Source organism: Danio rerio, chromosome 4, assembly GCF_049306965.1.
Source record: "Danio rerio strain Tuebingen ecotype United States chromosome 4, GRCz12tu, whole genome shotgun sequence".
Taxonomy (NCBI): domain Eukaryota; kingdom Metazoa; phylum Chordata; class Actinopteri; order Cypriniformes; family Danionidae; genus Danio; species Danio rerio.
This window is the reverse complement of record NC_133179.1, coordinates 31,624,120-31,642,060: the sequence shown is the minus strand read 5'-3', so window position 1 is coordinate 31,642,060 and position 17,941 is coordinate 31,624,120. Positions and strand designations below refer to the sequence as shown.

Here is a 17,941-nt window from a genome sequence, read left to right as displayed (position 1 = left end):
CAATGCTCCTGTTTGAAGTGATCTTAATGTGCTTTAGATTGAAATTTAATAAGCAAGGCATGCAGATGCCACTCTGAATTCCAAAAGACAACATTCTCTTGTAGCACAGGTCACTTGAAACTACCCCAACAAATAGCACTTACCAATTACAGCATCCAAGTCAGTGCCTTTGTGAGGGTACCGATAGTGACAATAGTAGCAGATTAAAACCTTGTCCGTTCATAGTCTTTAGCAGCAAGAGAAATCATTGGCAGGCAGTGCCACACGCATCTTGTTGTCTGCTGTTAGAAAGAGCAGATATGAGACATGTATTTTGCCAGGACCCATTATAAGGGTGCACTTGCCTTATGGTTTTGCCACAGTCGTTAACACTCAGCCTTTCTTGAACGCTAATCAAGTTTTGATTGCTGGCTGAAAGTCTTCAGAACAACTCTGCATTGTTGAAAGTGATGGGATTTTTCACACATTTGAATTGACTTGATGCAAATGCATCTAGGCCTTATGTGTCCTGCAGCAGGAAGGAATTAGGAGACCATTTGACAAGCTATACCAATTCCAGGTGCAAAAGCAGTAAACAACGGGAGCACTCTCATGCAAACTTACACCCTCTAGTGTTTACATTGTGTATGCTGCTGTTTGGATGCAAGTGGTAGAAGTGCATGATGGACAAAACCATAATATAAAAATAAAAACAGGGACAACACTGGCCAAATGAGAAACAGTTATTCTAAAACAGAATTACGATTGCTTCTCTTTCCACACATTACTAGGTTGCAATTAAAAACTGAATAGAATAGGACTACAAAAAGAACAGAATCTTGGTGGGCAGAGGTGACTAAGTCAACAAACATCTACCCCAACTTGATAGCACTTTCTACTTTGCTTAAAAGAAAGATGCTAAAGTTAGAGTTGACCTCAACTGGTTTCTATCAATTAAAAATGAGGCAGATGCAAAGGAGTGTCCCCATGTTACTCCAACTTGTTGGAATATCAAGACGAGAAGATGTAAAATTAGCAAAGAACAAAAAGGTAATAGTAAACAATGCAATTCCATACAAAATGGGTTCAGTCTTGCTTGTTGTTCTTGTCCTTATTAAAACTACCCCAAAGAGAAGCACTTATGAACAAAGGACAAATCAATGCTCCTGTTTGAAGTGATCTTAATGTGCTTTAGATTGAAATTTAATAAGCAAGGCATGCAGATGCCACTCTGAATTCCAAAAGACAACACTCTCTTGTAGCACAGGTCACTTGAAACTACGCCAACAAATAGCACTTACCAAATACAGCATCAAAGTCAGTGCTTTTGTGAGGGTACCGATAGAGACAATGGTGGCAGACTAAAATCTTGTCTGTTTAAAGTCTTCACCAACAAAGGAAAATCCAGGATTTAAAATTGGATAGAAGAGGAGTACAAATGGAAAGGAATCTTGGTGGGCAGAGGTGACTAAGTCAGCAAACATCTACCCCAACTTGATAGCACTTTCTACTTTGCTTAAAAGAAAGATGCTAAAGTTAGAGTTGATGTCAACTGGTTTTCTATCTCAAGGGCAAAGAAATTAAAAATGAGGAAGATGCAAAGGAGTGTCCCCATGTTACTCCAACTTGTTGGAATATCAAGACGAGAAGATGTAAAATTAGCAAAGAACAAAAAGGTAATAGTAAACAATGCAATTCCATACAAAATGGGTTCAGTCTTGCTTGTTGTTCTTGTCCTTATTAAAACTACCCCAAAGAGAAGCACTTATGAACAAAGGACAAATCAATGCTCCTGTTTGAAGTGATCTTAATGTGCTTTAGATTGAAATTCAATAAGCAAGGCATGCAGATGCCACTCTGAATTCCAAAAGACAACATTCTCTTGTAGCACAGGTCACTTGAAACTACCCCAACAAATAGCACTTACCAATTACAGCATCCAAGTCAGTGCCTTTGTGAGGGTACCGATAGTGACAATAGCAGCAGATTAAAACCTTGTCCGTTCATAGTCTTTAGCAGCAAGAGAAATCATTGGCAGGCAGTGCCACACGCATCTTGTTGTCTGCTGTTAGAAAGAGCAGATATGAGACATGTACTTTGCCAGGACCCATTATAAGGGTGCACTTGCCTTATGGTTTTGCCACAGTCGTTAACACTCAGCCTTTCTTGAACGCTAATCAAGTTTTGATTGCTGGCTGAAAGTCTTCAGAACAACTCTGCATTGTTGAAAGTGATGGGATTTTTCACACATTTGAATTGACTTGATGCAAATGCATCTAGGCTTTATGTGTCCTGCAGCAGGAAGGAATTAGGAGACCATTTGACAAGCTATACCAATTCCAGGTGCAAAACCAGTAAACAACGGGAGCACTCTCATGCAAACTCACACCCTCTAGTGTTTACTGTGTGTATGCTGCTGTTTGGATGCAAGTGGTAGAGTGCATGATGGACAAAACCATAATATAAAAATAAAAACAGGGACAACACTGGCCAAATGAGAAACAGTTATTCTAAAACAGAATTACGATTGCCTCTCTTTCCAAACATTACTAGGTTGCAATTAAAAATTGAATAGAATAGGAGTACAAAAAGAACAGAATCTTGGTGGGCAGAGGTGACTAAGTCAGTAAACATCTACCCCAACTTGATAGCACTTTCTACTATGCTTAAAAGAAAGATGCTAAAGTTAGAGTTGACCTCAACTGGTTTCTATCAAATAAAAATGAGGCAGATGCAAAGGAGTTTCCCCATGTTACTCCAACGTAATGGAATATCAAGACGAGAAGATGTAAAATTAGCAAAAAACAAAAAGGTAATAGTAAGCAATGCAATTCCATACAAAATGGGTTCAGTCTTGCTTGTTGTTCTTGTCCTTATTAAAACTAGCCCAAAGAGAAGCACTTATGAACAAAGGACAAATCAATGCTCCTGTTTGAAGTGATCTTAATGTGTTTTAGATGCAGATGTCACTGTAAATTCCAAAAGACAACACTCTCTTGTAGCACATGTCACTTAAAACTACCCCAACAAATAGCACTTACCAAATACAGCATCAAAGTCAGTGCTTTTGTGAGGGTACCGATAGAGACAATGGTGGCAGACTAAATTCTTGTCTGTTTAAAGTCTTCACCAACAAAGGAAAATCCAGGATTTAAAATTGGATAGAAGAGGAGTACAAATGGAACAGACTCTTTGTGGGCAGAGGTGACTAAGTCAGCAAACATCTACCCCAACTTGATAGCACTTTCTACTTTGCTTAAAAGAAAGATGCTAAAGTTAGAGTTGATGTCAACTGCTTTTCTATCACAAGGGCAAAGAAATTAAAAATGAGGAAGATGAAAAGGAGTGTCCCCATGTTACTCCAACTTGTTGGAATATCAAGACGAGAAGATGTAAAATTAGCAAAGAACAAAAAGGTAATAGTAAACAATGCAATTCCTTACAAAATGGGTTCAGTCTTGCTTGTTGTTCTTGTCCTTATTAAAACTACCCCAAAGAGAAGCACTTATGAACAAAGGACAAATCAATGCTCCTGTTTGAAGTGATCTTAATGTGCTTTAGATTGAAATTTAATAAGCAAGGCATGCAGATGCCACTCTGAATTCCAAAAGACAACATTCTCTTGTAGCACAGGTCACTTGAAACTACCCCAACAAATAGCACTTACCAATTACAGCATCCAAGTCAGTGCCTTTGTGAGGGTACCGATAGTGACAATAGTAGCAGATTAAAACCTTGTCCGTTCATAGTCTTTAGCAGCAAGAGAAATCATTGGCAGGCAGTGCCACACGCATCTTGTTGTCTGCTGTTAGAAAGAGCAGATATGAGACATGTATTTTGCCAGGACCCATTATAAGGGTGCACTTGCCTTATGGTTTTGCCACAGTCGTTAACACTCAGCCTTTCTTGAACGCTAATCAAGTTTTGATTGCTGGCTGAAAGTCTTCAGAACAACTCTGCATTGTTGAAAGTGATGGGATTTTTCACACATTTGAAATGACTTGATGCAAATGCATCTAGGCCTTATGTGTCCTGCAGCAGGAAGGAATTAGGAGACCATTTGACAAGCTATACCAATTCCAGGTGCAAAAGCAGTAAACAACGGGAGCACTCTCATGCAAACTTACACCCTCTAGTGTTTACATTGTGTATGCTGCTGTTTGGATGCAAGTGGTAGAAGTGCATGATGGACAAAACCATAATATAAAAATAAAAACAGGGACAACACTGGCCAAATGAGAAACAGTTATTCTAAAACAGAATTACGATTGCTTCTCTTTCCACACATTACTAGGTTGCAATTAAAAACTGAATAGAATAGGACTACAAAAAGAACAGAATCTTGGTGGGCAGAGGTGACTAAGTCAACAAACATCTACCCCAACTTGATAGCACTTTCTACTTTGCTTAAAAGAAAGATGCTAAAGTTAGAGTTGACCTCAACTGGTTTCTATCAATTAAAAATGAGGCAGATGCAAAGGAGTGTCCCCATGTTACTCCAACTTGTTGGAATATCAAGACGAGAAGATGTAAAATTAGCAAAGAACAAAAAGGTAATAGTAAACAATGCAATTCCATACAAAATGGGTTCAGTCTTGCTTGTTGTTCTTGTCCTTATTAAAACTACCCCAAAGAGAAGCACTTATGAACAAAGGACAAATCAATGCTCCTGTTTGAAGTGATCTTAATGTGCTTTAGATTGAAATTTAATAAGCAAGGCATGCAGATGCCACTCTGAATTCCAAAAGACAACACTCTCTTGTAGCACAGGTCACTTGAAACTACGCCAACAAATAGCACTTACCAAATACAGCATCAAAGTCAGTGCTTTTGTGAGGGTACCGATAGAGACAATGGTGGCAGACTAAAATCTTGTCTGTTTAAAGTCTTCAACAACAAAGGAAAATCCAGGATTTAAAATTGGATAGAAGAGGAGTACAAATGGAAAGGAATCTTGGTGGGCAGAGGTGACTAAGTCAGCAAACATCTACCCCAACTTGATAGCACTTTCTACTTTGCTTAAAAGAAAGATGCTAAAGTTAGAGTTGATGTCAACTGGTTTTCTATCTCAAGGGCAAAGAAATTAAAAATGAGGAAGATGCAAAGGAGTGTCCCCATGTTACTCCAACTTGTTGGAATATCAAGACGAGAAGATGTAAAATTAGCAAAGAACAAAAAGGTAATAGTAAACAATGCAATTCCATACAAAATGGGTTCAGTCTTGCTTGTTGTTCTTGTCCTTATTAAAACTACCCCAAAGAGAAGCACTTATGAACAAAGGACAAATCAATGCTCCTGTTTGAAGTGATCTTAATGTGCTTTAGATTGAAATTCAATAAGCAAGGCATGCAGATGCCACTCTGAATTCCAAAAGACAACATTCTCTTGTAGCACAGGTCACTTGAAACTACCCCAACAAATAGCACTTACCAATTACAGCATCAAAGTCAGTGCTTTTGTGAGGGTACCGATAGAGACAATGGTGGCAGACTAAAATCTTGTCAGTTTAAAGTCTTCACCAGCAAAGGAAAATCCAGGATTTAAAATTGGATAGAAGAGGAGTACAAATGGAACAGAATCATGGTGGACAGAGGTGACTTAGTCAGCAAACATCTACCCCAACTTGATAGCACTTTCTACTCTGCTTAAAAGAAAGATGCTAAAGTTAGAGTTGACGTCAACTGGTTTTCTATCACAAGGGCAAAGAAATTAAAAATTAGGCAGATGCAAAGGAGTGTCCCCATGTTACTCCAACTTGTTGGAATATCAAGACGAGAAGATGTAAAATTAGCAAAGAACAAAAAGGTAATAGTAAACAATGCAATTCCATACAAAATGGGTTCAGTCTTGCTTGTTGTACGTGTCCTTATTAAAACTACCCCAAAGAGAAGCACTTATGAACAAAGGACAAATCAATGCTCCTGTTTGAAGTGATCTTAATGTGCTTTAGATTGAAATTTAATAAGCAAGGCATGCAGATGCCACTCTGAATTCCAAAAGACAACATTCTCTTGTAGCACAGGTCACTTGAAACTACCCCAACAAATAGCACTTACCAATTACAGCATCCAAGTCAGTGCCTTTGTGAGGGTACCGATAGTGACAATAGTAGCAGATTAAAACCTTGTCCGTTCATAGTCTTAAGCAGCAAGAGAAATCATTGGCAAGCAGTGCCACACGCATCTTGTTGTCTGCTGTTAGAAAGAGCAGATATGAGACATGAACTTTGCCAGGACCCATTATAAGGGTGCACTTGCCTTATGATTTTGCCACAGTCGTTAACACTCAGCCTTTCTTGAACGCTAATCAAGTTTTGATTGCTGGCTGAAAGTCTTCAGAACAACTCTGCATTGTTGAAAGTGATGGGATTTTTCACACATTTGAATTGACTTGATGCAAATGCATCTAGGCTTTATGTGTCCTGCAGCAGGAAGGAATTAGGAGACCATTTGACAAGCTATACCAATTCCAGGTGCAAAACCAGTAAACAACGGGAGCACTCTCATGCAAACTCACACCCTCTAGTGTTTACTGTGTGTATGCTGCTGTTTGGATGCAAGTGGTAGAAGTGCATGATGGATAAAACCATAATATAAAAATAAAAACAGGGACAACACTGGCCAAATGAGAAACAGTTATTCTAAAACAGAATTACGATTGCTTCTCTTTCCAAACATTACTAGGTTGCAATAAAAAGTGAATAGAATAGGAGTACAAAAAGAACAGAATCTTGGTGGGCAGAGGTGACTAAGTCAGCAAACATCTACCCCAACTTGATAGCACTTTCTACTTTGCTTAAAAGAAAGATGCTAAAGTTAGAGTTGACCTCAACTGGTTTCTATCAATTAAAAATGAGGCAGATGCAAAGGAGTGTCCCCATGTTACTCCAACTTGTTGGAATATCAAGACGAGAAGATGTAAAATTAGCAAAGAACAAAAAGGTAATAGTAAACAATGCAATTCCATACAAAATGGGTTCAGTCTTGCTTGTTGTTCTTGTCCTTATTAAAACTACCCCAAAGAGAAGCACTTATGAACAAAGGACAAATCAATGCTCCTGTTTGAAGTGATCTTAATGTGTTTTAGATGCAGATGTCACTGTAAATTCCAAAAGACAACACTCTCTTGTAGCACATGTCACTTGAAACTACCCCAACAAATAGCACTTACCAAATACAGCATCAAAGTCAGTGCTTTTGTGAGGGTACCGATAGAGACAATGGTGGCAGACTAAAATCTTGTCTGTTTAAAGTCTTAACCAACAAAGGAAAATCCAGGATTTAAAATTGGATAGAAGAGGAGTACAAATGGAACAGAATCTTGGTGGGCAGAGGTGACTAAGTCAGCAAACATCTACCCCAACTTGATAGCACTTTCTACTTTGCTTAAAAGAAAGATGCTAAAGTTAGAGTTGATGTCAACTGCTTTTCTATCACAAGGGCAAAGAAATTAAAAATGAGGAAGATGAAAAGGAGTGTCCCCATGTTACTCCAACTTGTTGGAATATCAAGACGAGAAGATGTAAAATTAGCAAAGAACAAAAAGGTAATAGTAAACAATGCAATTCCTTACAAAATGGGTTCAGTCTTGCTTGTTGTTCTTGTCCTTATTAAAACTACCCCAAAGAGAAGCACTTATGAACAAAGGACAAATCAATGCTCCTGTTTGAAGTGATCTTAATGTGCTTTAGATTGAAATTTAATAAGCAAGGCATGCAGATGCCACTCTGAATTCCAAAAGACAACATTCTCTTGTAGCACAGGTCACTTGAAACTACCCCAACAAATAGCACTTACCAATTACAGCATCCAAGTCAGTGCCTTTGTGAGGGTACCGATAGTGACAATAGTAGCAGATTAAAACCTTGTCCGTTCATAGTCTTTAGCAGCAAGAGAAATCATTGGCAGGCAGTGCCACACGCATCTTGTTGTCTGCTGTTAGAAAGAGCAGATATGAGACATGTATTTTGCCAGGACCCATTATAAGGGTGCACTTGCCTTATGGTTTTGCCACAGTCGTTAACACTCAGCCTTTCTTGAACGCTAATCAAGTTTTGATTGCTGGCTGAAAGTCTTCAGAACAACTCTGCATTGTTGAAAGTGATGGGATTTTTCACACATTTGAATTGACTTGATGCAAATGCATCTAGGCCTTATGTGTCCTGCAGCAGGAAGGAATTAGGAGACCATTTGACAAGCTATACCAATTCCAGGTGCAAAAGCAGTAAACAACGGGAGCACTCTCATGCAAACTTACACCCTCTAGTGTTTACATTGTGTATGCTGCTGTTTGGATGCAAGTGGTAGAAGTGCATGATGGACAAAACCATAATATAAAAATAAAAACAGGGACAACACTGGCCAAATGAGAAACAGTTATTCTAAAACAGAATTACGATTGCTTCTCTTTCCACACATTACTAGGTTGCAATTAAAAACTGAATAGAATAGGACTACAAAAAGAACAGAATCTTGGTGGGCAGAGGTGACTAAGTCAACAAACATCTACCCCAACTTGATAGCACTTTCTACTTTGCTTAAAAGAAAGATGCTAAAGTTAGAGTTGACCTCAACTGGTTTCTATCAATTAAAAATGAGGCAGATGCAAAGGAGTGTCCCCATGTTACTCCAACTTGTTGGAATATCAAGACGAGAAGATGTAAAATTAGCAAAGAACAAAAAGGTAATAGTAAACAATGCAATTCCATACAAAATGGGTTCAGTCTTGCTTGTTGTTCTTGTCCTTATTAAAACTACCCCAAAGAGAAGCACTTATGAACAAAGGACAAATCAATGCTCCTGTTTGAAGTGATCTTAATGTGCTTTAGATTGAAATTTAATAAGCAAGGCATGCAGATGCCACTCTGAATTCCAAAAGACAACACTCTCTTGTAGCACAGGTCACTTGAAACTACGCCAACAAATAGCACTTACCAAATACAGCATCAAAGTCAGTGCTTTTGTGAGGGTACCGATAGAGACAATGGTGGTAGACTAAAATCTTGTCTGTTTAAAGTCTTCACCAACAAAGGAAAATCCAGGATTTAAAATTGGATAGAAGAGGAGTACAAATGGAAAGGAATCTTGGTGGGCAGAGGTGACTAAGTCAGCAAACATCTACCCCAACTTGATAGCACTTTCTACTTTGCTTAAAAGAAAGATGCTAAAGTTAGAGTTGATGTCAACTGGTTTTCTATCTCAAGGGCAAAGAAATTAAAAATGAGGAAGATGCAAAGGAGTGTCCCCATGTTACTCCAACTTGTTGGAATATCAAGACGAGAAGATGTAAAATTAGCAAAGAACAAAAAGGTAATAGTAAACAATGCAATTCCATACAAAATGGGTTCAGTCTTGCTTGTTGTTCTTGTCCTTATTAAAACTACCCCAAAGAGAAGCACTTATGAACAAAGGACAAATCAATGCTCCTGTTTGAAGTGATCTTAATGTGCTTTAGATTGAAATTCAATAAGCAAGGCATGCAGATGCCACTCTGAATTCCAAAAGACAACATTCTCTTGTAGCACAGGTCACTTGAAACTACCCCAACAAATAGCACTTACCAATTACAGCATCCAAGTCAGTGCCTTTGTGAGGGTACCGATAGTGACAATAGCAGCAGATTAAAACCTTGTCCGTTCATAGTCTTTAGCAGCAAGAGAAATCATTGGCAGGCAGTGCCACACGCATCTTGTTGTCTGCTGTTAGAAAGAGCAGATATGAGACATGTACTTTGCCAGGACCCATTATAAGGGTGCACTTGCCTTATGGTTTTGCCACAGTCGTTAACACTCAGCCTTTCTTGAACGCTAATCAAGTTTTGATTGCTGGCTGAAAGTCTTCAGAACAACTCTGCATTGTTGAAAGTGATGGGATTTTTCACACATTTGAATTGACTTGATGCAAATGCATCTAGGCTTTATGTGTCCTGCAGCAGGAAGGAATTAGGAGACCATTTGACAAGCTATACCAATTCCAGGTGCAAAACCAGTAAACAACGGGAGCACTCTCATGCAAACTCACACCCTCTAGTGTTTACTGTGTGTATGCTGCTGTTTGGATGCAAGTGGTAGAGTGCATGATGGACAAAACCATAATATAAAAATAAAAACAGGGACAACACTGGCCAAATGAGAAACAGTTATTCTAAAACAGAATTACGATTGCCTCTCTTTCCAAACATTACTAGGTTGCAATTAAAAATTGAATAGAATAGGAGTACAAAAAGAACAGAATCTTGGTGGGCAGAGGTGACTAAGTCAGTAAACATCTACCCCAACTTGATAGCACTTTCTACTATGCTTAAAAGAAAGATGCTAAAGTTAGAGTTGACCTCAACTGGTTTCTATCAAATAAAAATGAGGCAGATGCAAAGGAGTTTCCCCATGTTACTCCAACGTAATGGAATATCAAGACGAGAAGATGTAAAATTAGCAAAAAACAAAAAGGTAATAGTAAGCAATGCAATTCCATACAAAATGGGTTCAGTCTTGCTTGTTGTTCTTGTCCTTATTAAAACTAGCCCAAAGAGAAGCACTTATGAACAAAGGACAAATCAATGCTCCTGTTTGAAGTGATCTTAATGTGTTTTAGATGCAGATGTCACTGTAAATTCCAAAAGACAACACTCTCTTGTAGCACATGTCACTTAAAACTACCCCAACAAATAGCACTTACCAAATACAGCATCAAAGTCAGTGCTTTTGTGAGGGTACCGATAGAGACAATGGTGGCAGACTAAATTCTTGTCTGTTTAAAGTCTTCACCAACAAAGGAAAATCCAGGATTTAAAATTGGATAGAAGAGGAGTACAAATGGAACAGACTCTTTGTGGGCAGAGGTGACTAAGTCAGCAAACATCTACCCCAACTTGATAGCACTTTCTACTTTGCTTAAAAGAAAGATGCTAAAGTTAGAGTTGATGTCAACTGCTTTTCTATCACAAGGGCAAAGAAATTAAAAATGAGGAAGATGAAAAGGAGTGTCCCCATGTTACTCCAACTTGTTGGAATATCAAGACGAGAAGATGTAAAATTAGCAAAGAACAAAAAGGTAATAGTAAACAATGCAATTCCTTACAAAATGGGTTCAGTCTTGCTTGTTGTTCTTGTCCTTATTAAAACTACCCCAAAGAGAAGCACTTATGAACAAAGGACAAATCAATGCTCCTGTTTGAAGTGATCTTAATGTGCTTTAGATTGAAATTTAATAAGCAAGGCATGCAGATGCCACTCTGAATTCCAAAAGACAACATTCTCTTGTAGCACAGGTCACTTGAAACTACCCCAACAAATAGCACTTACCAATTACAGCATCCAAGTCAGTGCCTTTGTGAGGGTACCGATAGTGACAATAGTAGCAGATTAAAACCTTGTCCGTTCATAGTCTTTAGCAGCAAGAGAAATCATTGGCAGGCAGTGCCACACGCATCTTGTTGTCTGCTGTTAGAAAGAGCAGATATGAGACATGTATTTTGCCAGGACCCATTATAAGGGTGCACTTGCCTTATGGTTTTGCCACAGTCGTTAACACTCAGCCTTTCTTGAACGCTAATCAAGTTTTGATTGCTGGCTGAAAGTCTTCAGAACAACTCTGCATTGTTGAAAGTGATGGGATTTTTCACACATTTGAAATGACTTGATGCAAATGCATCTAGGCCTTATGTGTGCTGCAGCAGGAAGGAATTAGGAGACCATTTGACAAGCTATACCAATTCCAGGTGCAAAAGCAGTAAACAACGGGAGCACTCTCATGCAAACTTACACCCTCTAGTGTTTACATTGTGTATGCTGCTGTTTGGATGCAAGTGGTAGAAGTGCATGATGGACAAAACCATAATATAAAAATAAAAACAGGGACAACACTGGCCAAATGAGAAACAGTTATTCTAAAACAGAATTACGATTGCTTCTCTTTCCACACATTACTAGGTTGCAATTAAAAACTGAATAGAATAGGACTACAAAAAGAACAGAATCTTGGTGGGCAGAGGTGACTAAGTCAACAAACATCTACCCCAACTTGATAGCACTTTCTACTTTGCTTAAAAGAAAGATGCTAAAGTTAGAGTTGACCTCAACTGGTTTCTATCAATTAAAAATGAGGCAGATGCAAAGGAGTGTCCCCATGTTACTCCAACTTGTTGGAATATCAAGACGAGAAGATGTAAAATTAGCAAAGAACAAAAAGGTAATAGTAAACAATGCAATTCCATACAAAATGGGTTCAGTCTTGCTTGTTGTTCTTGTCCTTATTAAAACTACCCCAAAGAGAAGCACTTATGAACAAAGGACAAATCAATGCTCCTGTTTGAAGTGATCTTAATGTGCTTTAGATTGAAATTTAATAAGCAAGGCATGCAGATGCCACTCTGAATTCCAAAAGACAACACTCTCTTGTAGCACAGGTCACTTGAAACTACGCCAACAAATAGCACTTACCAAATACAGCATCAAAGTCAGTGCTTTTGTGAGGGTACCGATAGAGACAATGGTGGCAGACTAAAATCTTGTCTGTTTAAAGTCTTCAACAACAAAGGAAAATCCAGGATTTAAAATTGGATAGAAGAGGAGTACAAATGGAAAGGAATCTTGGTGGGCAGAGGTGACTAAGTCAGCAAACATCTACCCCAACTTGATAGCACTTTCTACTTTGCTTAAAAGAAAGATGCTAAAGTTAGAGTTGATGTCAACTGGTTTTCTATCTCAAGGGCAAAGAAATTAAAAATGAGGAAGATGCAAAGGAGTGTCCCCATGTTACTCCAACTTGTTGGAATATCAAGACGAGAAGATGTAAAATTAGCAAAGAACAAAAAGGTAATAGTAAACAATGCAATTCCATACAAAATGGGTTCAGTCTTGCTTGTTGTTCTTGTCCTTATTAAAACTACCCCAAAGAGAAGCACTTATGAACAAAGGACAAATCAATGCTCCTGTTTGAAGTGATCTTAATGTGCTTTAGATTGAAATTCAATAAGCAAGGCATGCAGATGCCACTCTGAATTCCAAAAGACAACATTCTCTTGTAGCACAGGTCACTTGAAACTACCCCAACAAATAGCACTTACCAATTACAGCATCCAAGTCAGTGCCTTTGTGAGGGTACCGATAGTGACAATAGCAGCAGATTAAAACCTTGTCCGTTCATAGTCTTTAGCAGCAAGAGAAATCATTGGCAGGCAGTGCCACACGCATCTTGTTGTCTGCTGTTAGAAAGAGCAGATATGAGACATGTACTTTGCCAGGACCCATTATAAGGGTGCACTTGCCTTATGGTTTTGCCACAGTCGTTAACACTCAGCCTTTCTTGAACGCTAATCAAGTTTTGATTGCTGGCTGAAAGTCTTCAGAACAACTCTGCATTGTTGAAAGTGATGGGATTTTTCACACATTTGAATTGACTTGATGCAAATGCATCTAGGCTTTGTGTGTCCTGCAGCAGGAAGGAATTAGGAGACCATTTGACAAGCTATACCAATTCCAGGTGCAAAACCAGTAAACAACGGGAGCACTCTCATGCAAACTCACACCCTCTAGTGTTTACTGTGTGTATGCTGCTGTTTGGATGCAAGTGGTAGAGTGCATGATGGACAAAACCATAATATAAAAATAAAAACAGGGACAACACTGGCCAAATGAGAAACAGTTATTCTAAAACAGAATTACGATTGCCTCTCTTTCCAAACATTACTAGGTTGCAATTAAAAATTGAATAGAATAGGAGTACAAAAAGAACAGAATCTTGGTGGGCAGAGGTGACTAAGTCAGTAAACATCTACCCCAACTTGATAGCACTTTCTACTATGCTTAAAAGAAAGATGCTAAAGTTAGAGTTGACCTCAACTGGTTTCTATCAAATAAAAATGAGGCAGATGCAAAGGAGTTTCCCCATGTTACTCCAACGTAATGGAATATCAAGACGAGAAGATGTAAAATTAGCAAAAAACAAAAAGGTAATAGTAAGCAATGCAATTCCATACAAAATGGGTTCAGTCTTGCTTGTTGTTCTTGTCCTTATTAAAACTAGCCCAAAGAGAAGCACTTATGAACAAAGGACAAATCAATGCTCCTGTTTGAAGTGATCTTAATGTGTTTTAGATGCAGATGTCACTGTAAATTCCAAAAGACAACACTCTCTTGTAGCACATGTCACTTAAAACTACCCCAACAAATAGCACTTACCAAATACAGCATCAAAGTCAGTGCTTTTGTGAGGGTACCGATAGAGACAATGGTGGCAGACTAAATTCTTGTCTGTTTAAAGTCTTCACCAACAAAGGAAAATCCAGGATTTAAAATTGGATAGAAGAGGAGTACAAATGGAACAGAATCTTTGTGGGCAGAGGTGACTAAGTCAGCAAACATCTACCCCAACTTGATAGCACTTTCTACTTTGCTTAAAAGAAAGATGCTAAAGTTAGAGTTGATGTCAACTGCTTTTCTATCACAAGGGCAAAGAAATTAAAAATGAGGAAGATGAAAAGGAGTGTCCCCATGTTACTCCAACTTGTTGGAATATCAAGACGAGAAGATGTAAAATTAGCAAAGAACAAAAAGGTAATAGTAAACAATGCAATTCCTTACAAAATGGGTTCAGTCTTGCTTGTTGTTCTTGTCCTTATTAAAACTACCCCAAAGAGAAGCACTTATGAACAAAGGACAAATCAATGCTCCTGTTTGAAGTGATCTTAATGTGCTTTAGATTGAAATTTAATAAGCAAGGCATGCAGATGCCACTCTGAATTCCAAAAGACAACATTCTCTTGTAGCACAGGTCACTTGAAACTACCCCAACAAATAGCACTTACCAATTACAGCATCCAAGTCAGTGCCTTTGTGAGGGTACCGATAGTGACAATAGTAGCAGATTAAAACCTTGTCCGTTCATAGTCTTTAGCAGCAAGAGAAATCATTGGCAGGCAGTGCCACACGCATCTTGTTGTCTGCTGTTAGAAAGAGCAGATATGAGACATGTATTTTGCCAGGACCCATTATAAGGGTGCACTTGCCTTATGGTTTTGCCACAGTCGTTAACACTCAGCCTTTCTTGAACGCTAATCAAGTTTTGATTGCTGGCTGAAAGTCTTCAGAACAACTCTGCATTGTTGAAAGTGATGGGATTTTTCACACATTTGAATTGACTTGATGCAAATGCATCTAGGCCTTATGTGTCCTGCAGCAGGAAGGAATTAGGAGACCATTTGACAAGCTATACCAATTCCAGGTGCAAAAGCAGTAAACAACGGGAGCACTCTCATGCAAACTTACACCCTCTAGTGTTTACATTGTGTATGCTGCTGTTTGGATGCAAGTGGTAGAAGTGCATGATGGACAAAACCATAATATAAAAATAAAAACAGGGACAACACTGGCCAAATGAGAAACAGTTATTCTAAAACAGAATTACGATTGCTTCTCTTTCCACACATTACTAGGTTGCAATTAAAAACTGAATAGAATAGGACTACAAAAAGAACAGAATCTTGGTGGGCAGAGGTGACTAAGTCAACAAACATCTACCCCAACTTGATAGCACTTTCTACTTTGCTTAAAAGAAAGATGCTAAAGTTAGAGTTGACCTCAACTGGTTTCTATCAATTAAAAATGAGGCAGATGCAAAGGAGTGTCCCCATGTTACTCCAACTTGTTGGAATATCAAGACGAGAAGATGTAAAATTAGCAAAGAACAAAAAGGTAATAGTAAACAATGCAATTCCATACAAAATGGGTTCAGTCTTGCTTGTTGTTCTTGTCCTTATTAAAACTACCCCAAAGAGAAGCACTTATGAACAAAGGACAAATCAATGCTCCTGTTTGAAGTGATCTTAATGTGCTTTAGATTGAAATTTAATAAGCAAGGCATGCAGATGCCACTCTGAATTCCAAAAGACAACACTCTCTTGTAGCACAGGTCACTTGAAACTACCCCAACAAATAGCACTTACCAAATACAGCATCAAAGTCAGTGCTTTTGTGAGGGTACCGATAGAGACAATGGTGGCAGACTAAAATCTTGTCTGTTTAAAGTCTTCACCAACAAAGGAAAATCCAGGATTTAAAATTGGATAGAAGAGGAGTACAAATGGAAAGGAATCTTGGTGGGCAGAGGTGACTAAGTCAGCAAACATCTACCCCAACTTGATAGCACTTTCTACTTTGCTTAAAAGAAAGATGCTAAAGTTAGAGTTGATGTCAACTGGTTTTCTATCACAAGGGCAAAGAAATTAAAAATGAGGAAGATGCAAAGGAGTGTCCCCATGTTACTCCAACTTGTTGGAATATCAAGACGAGAAGATGTAAAATTAGCAAAGAACAAAAAGGTAATAGTAAACAATGCAATTCCATACAAAATGGGTTCAGTCTTGCTTGTTGTTCTTGTCCTTATTAAAACTACCCCAAAGAGAAGCACTTATGAACAAAGGACAAATCAATGCTCCTGTTTGAAGTGATCTTAATGTGCTTTAGATTGAAATTCAATAAGCAAGGCATGCAGATGCCACTCTGAATTCCAAAAGACAACATTCTCTTGTAGCACAGGTCACTTGAAACTACCCCAACAAATAGCACTTACCAATTACAGCATCCAAGTCAGTGCCTTTGTGAGGGTACCGATAGTGACAATAGTAGCAGATTAAAACCTTGTCCGTTCATAGTCTTTAGCAGCAAGAGAAATCATTGGCAGGCAGTGCCACACGCATCTTGTTGTCTGCTGTTAGAAAGAGCAGATATGAGACATGTACTTTGCCAGGACCCATTATAAGGGTGCACTTGCCTTATGGTTTTGCCACAGTCGTTAACACTCAGCCTTTCTTGAACGCTAATCAAGTTTTGATTGCTGGCTGAAAGTCTTCAGAACAACTCTGCATTGTTGAAAGTGATGGGATTTTTCACACATTTGAATTGACTTGATGCAAATGCATCTAGGCTTTATGTGTCCTGCAGCAGGAAGGAATTAGGAGACCATTTGACAAGCTATACCAATTCCAGGTGCAAAACCAGTAAACAACGGGAGCACTCTCATGCAAACTCACACCCTCTAGTGTTTACTGTGTGTATGCTGCTGTTTGGATGCAAGTGGTAGAGTGCATGATGGACAAAACCATAATATAAAAATAAAAACAGGGACAACACTGGCCAAATGAGAAACAGTTATTCTAAAACAGAATTACGATTGCCTCTCTTTCCAAACATTACTAGGTTGCAATTAAAAATTGAATAGAATAGGAGTACAAAAAGAACAGAATCTTGGTGGGCAGAGGTGACTAAGTCAGTAAACATCTACCCCAACTTGATAGCACTTTCTACTATGCTTAAAAGAAAGATGCTAAAGTTAGAGTTGACCTCAACTGGTTTCTATCAAATAAAAATGAGGCAGATGCAAAGGAGTTTCCCCATGTTACTCCAACGTAATGGAATATCAAGACGAGAAGATGTAAAATTAGCAAAAAACAAAAAGGTAATAGTAAGCAATGCAATTCCATACAAAATGGGTTCAGTCTTGCTTGTTGTTCTTGTCCTTATTAAAACTAGCCCAAAGAGAAGCACTTATGAACAAAGGACAAATCAATGCTCCTGTTTGAAGTGATCTTAATGTGTTTTAGATGCAGATGTCACTGTAAATTCCAAAAGACAACACTCTCTTGTAGCACATGTCACTTAAAACTACCCCAACAAATAGCACTTACCAAATACAGCATCAAAGTCAGTGCTTTTGTGAGGGTACCGATAGAGACAATGGTGGCAGACTAAATTCTTGTCTGTTTAAAGTCTTCACCAACAAAGGAAAATCCAGGATTTAAAATTGGATAGAAGAGGAGTACAAATGGAACAGAATCTTTGTGGGCAGAGGTGACTAAGTCAGCAAACATCTACCCCAACTTGATAGCACTTTCTACTTTGCTTAAAAGAAAGATGCTAAAGTTAGAGTTGATGTCAACTGGTTTTCTATCACAAGGGCAAAGAAATTAA

The 17,941-nt window shown here is 38.5% G+C and overlaps 9 non-coding genes across 9 annotated transcripts; all 9 read right to left on the bottom strand.

Moving 5' to 3' along the window:
• Positions 1-841: 841 nt before the first annotated feature.
• Positions 842-922, bottom strand: dre-mir-430b-19 (microRNA 430b-19). Its single transcript, NR_039318.1, has one exon. It is a non-coding gene; the product is annotated as a microRNA 430b-19 (primary transcript).
• Positions 923-1,246: 324 nt separating this feature from the next.
• On the bottom strand, positions 1,247-1,328 carry dre-mir-430i-3 (microRNA 430i-3). Its single transcript, NR_034253.1, has one exon. It is a non-coding gene; the product is annotated as a microRNA 430i-3 (primary transcript).
• Positions 1,329-2,986: 1,658 nt separating this feature from the next.
• On the bottom strand, positions 2,987-3,068 carry dre-mir-430a-17 (microRNA 430a-17). The gene has a single exon (NR_045250.1). It is a non-coding gene; the product is annotated as a microRNA 430a-17 (primary transcript).
• Positions 3,069-4,344: 1,276 nt separating this feature from the next.
• Positions 4,345-4,425, bottom strand: dre-mir-430b-18 (microRNA 430b-18). Its single transcript, NR_045252.2, has one exon. It is a non-coding gene; the product is annotated as a microRNA 430b-18 (primary transcript).
• Positions 4,426-4,749: 324 nt separating this feature from the next.
• On the bottom strand, positions 4,750-4,831 carry dre-mir-430i-2 (microRNA 430i-2). The gene has a single exon (NR_034252.1). It is a non-coding gene; the product is annotated as a microRNA 430i-2 (primary transcript).
• Positions 4,832-5,375: 544 nt separating this feature from the next.
• Positions 5,376-5,457, bottom strand: dre-mir-430a-11 (microRNA 430a-11). The gene has a single exon (NR_045248.1). It is a non-coding gene; the product is annotated as a microRNA 430a-11 (primary transcript).
• A 125-nt stretch (positions 5,458-5,582) lies between these two features.
• Positions 5,583-5,663, bottom strand: dre-mir-430b-7 (microRNA 430b-7). The gene has a single exon (NR_034258.1). It is a non-coding gene; the product is annotated as a microRNA 430b-7 (primary transcript).
• Positions 5,664-7,115: 1,452 nt separating this feature from the next.
• Positions 7,116-7,197, bottom strand: dre-mir-430i-1 (microRNA 430i-1). Its single transcript, NR_034251.1, is given in 1 exon segment — positions 7,116-7,197. It is a non-coding gene; the product is annotated as a microRNA 430i-1 (primary transcript).
• Positions 7,198-8,477: 1,280 nt separating this feature from the next.
• Positions 8,478-8,554, bottom strand: dre-mir-430b-9 (microRNA 430b-9). The gene is given in 1 exon segment (NR_034260.1): positions 8,478-8,554. It is a non-coding gene; the product is annotated as a microRNA 430b-9 (primary transcript).
• Positions 8,555-17,941: the final 9,387 nt, after the last annotated feature.